At 39.3% G+C, this 2696-nt stretch overlaps 1 non-coding gene across 1 annotated transcript; it reads left to right on the top strand.

Moving 5' to 3' along the window:
* The first annotated feature begins 1926 nt into the window (after positions 1 to 1926).
* On the top strand, positions 1927 to 1999 carry TRNAM-CAU (transfer RNA methionine (anticodon CAU)). Its single transcript has one exon. It is a non-coding gene; the product is annotated as a tRNA-Met (tRNA).
* The last annotated feature ends 697 nt before the right edge of the window (positions 2000 to 2696 follow it).

Raw genomic sequence — 2696 nt, 5'->3', positions numbered from 1 at the left:
CTTTCTAGAGGGATAAAAATAATGAAATTTCATAATGTCAGTGATATCCAACTCGGAACAGTTTTTTTCAAGTCTTCTTCAGTAAAAGGTTTTATAGTTGTTCTCCCTGTTTAATTTGTTCGAGTATTTTATTCAAAAGCATGTTGGCTTGGGAGTATTTTTTATAGATGTTAATATGATTCCCACGCAGTTAAGAGTGCAAGTCAACATTTTCCACGAGATTAGGGCGTATTTATTTAATGCATGTGTTTCCGCAACGTTCGTTTCGCATTGCGTCGGAAAATTAATGGAGACTTAATAACGAGTCTACTGTCGTGCGCTCCCTCTCCATACTGCGACAATACTACGTAACTCTCCCCTCCAATCAGAAGCGAGTTCGCCATTCCTGACTCCTCTCCTTATTTTTTAATTAACTATTATTGCGAACTGCCTTTGGAACCGTGCCCGCGTATATGCATAATCGAAAAACTGGCCGTTGGATATTGAGATATAAATCCTTCCGAGTATCTCTCCCATGTTGGAGTCTCATTATGCGAAAACGCTCTAACATCATTCAATTCCCTTCTCCTTTACTCCCCCCCCCACCCGCCCCTCCTCTCTTACACTTTCCTGACTTCTTATAATTTCCATGCCCTTGCCTTCGCAACTTTTCCTTGTATTTTCTTTATTTTTGCGGAGTCCTCGTCCGCCCAAATCTACTCTTCCCACCCCATCGTTCTGAACGTTTAACGAAATTAATTCTGTTCATACTTTAACCGATTTCGACATTCTTCTTTCGTCTTTCATTCAAAGTTCTTCGATTAAGCATTAAAACCTAATCAATAAAAAGCTACCATTTAACACAGAGTGCCAACATAAAACAGCTACGTCCTAAGGATCTGTAAAATATTTCAACATAAATGTGTTCGCGGCCGCCATCCACGCCATAAAAAGTCTTCAATCCGTTTGTTTATGACGTTTATAGAGTTTAATACTATCGCTCAATGTAATTATGACGTTTTTATAGGGACAACCATACGACAATATATCTATAGTATATTGAAGAATACCTAAACCTCAATAACGGTATTTTTACTAAAAGAAGACATACATCACAAAGTACGAGCATGAGAAACCACATGATAACGGAGAGTACGTACTTCGTGATGGTTGTTTTCTCCGTGATCTATTCAATCATGACCCATCCCACCTCCCCTTCGATGGCTACTGTGACGACCGCAATACCGGCAATGAGTATTAGTTTTCTCCAATGTAGACGCATACACTAGGGTTTTCCTGCTATACACTTTGCGCCAATAGCCCACAACATGAATGTCACGCGGTGGTTATTGGGATTTGCAGCTCTCGTATACAAATAGTCACATATGAAATGTGCCACGCCATATAAACGCCCTATTATCGATCGCAGTGCGTCAGACTATCACTGATGAATATATATATTCGCTTGTTTCGGCCTACATATCTCTCTCCCAGACATGCAATTACTCTCCTCATTCACAGCTAAACCGAATTCCAATTGAAGCAATATGCTGCTAAATTGATCTACCTCTCTACGTGAGGTTATGTCAGTTCATTTTTAAAGAGTCGGCAAAAATATTTTTAATGATTCCAAGGAAATAATGTTGATTTTGAATTTTTACGCCGGTTATTGCCTGTGGATAGTTACCTAAAGGTGATAAAAATTTCTTCAGGTAGAGATTACGAAGACTTCAAAAAAATTAAAATCTTCTGGCCGAATGGTTAATTGTCGACACTCTACCAACCTTAAAATATACAGACGGTAAGTAAAAGCTCTCATGATACGTAGAATGAATATTTACGGGTTAAAGGCCGTTGAAACTACCTTTAATTGACAAAAAAAACACCCCGAATGTAATCATACGTATAATTATTGGTAATTATCTGAAACTTACAATATATTCAACAGCCTCGGTAGCGCAGTAGGCAGCGCGTAAGTCTCATAATCTTAAGGTCGTGAGTTCGATCCTCACCCGGGGCATATCTTTTTCCCTCCTAATAATGTTTTTATCCCTACTTCTTTCACATTACTGAAAGAACCAAAATTAGTCCCCAATTACCAAACTCGCTTTTAACACATTTGAAATTCAGGAAAATCACGCCATTTGCAGGACACAAGGTGGTCCTGGTAACCTACATGTGAATACATACTTCACCATATAAATGGGATAGCAAGAGCGATGAAAGTATGAATCGATATTTTTAACCTCAGTTTGTTCCTTGGGAATATCATAGAAATTGAGGCTTAACTCTTAATTCAAGGCCGCTTTTCCGTGAACAGTACGACAGCCAAATAGCTCTAGGCTCCTCTACTCCATATCTAGCTCAAATATTATGTTTTTTCCTGCTCAATATCCTTAACCCATGATGTGCCAGAAACCCTTGCGTTTATCATTCCCCTGGCATACAGAGTTTAATTACGATACGCGAAGCAAAGTGCATTCCCTGTCATCTGGGCGCGGGTTTTAGGATTCTTCCACCTTTCCTACATATCTCGTATATGCTCGTATTTCCTAGATACGAGTACACTGTATCGTATGCACGGAAGCGAATCTCTTCGGGCCTGTGCTTGGAAGAGATTCGCTGCCGTATGCAAAAAATAAGAAACTCTTCCTCTGGTTCATTAAAAAAGTTTTTCAGCACCATCCGTCAGGGCTGAGAGGAACAAAAAATATTGT

Source organism: Hetaerina americana, unplaced genomic scaffold (assembly GCF_022747635.1).
Source record: "Hetaerina americana unplaced genomic scaffold, ioHetAmer1.1.p SCAF_65, whole genome shotgun sequence".
NCBI lineage: Eukaryota > Metazoa > Arthropoda > Insecta > Odonata > Calopterygidae > Hetaerina > Hetaerina americana.
This window is presented reverse-complemented; position numbering and strand designations above follow the sequence as displayed.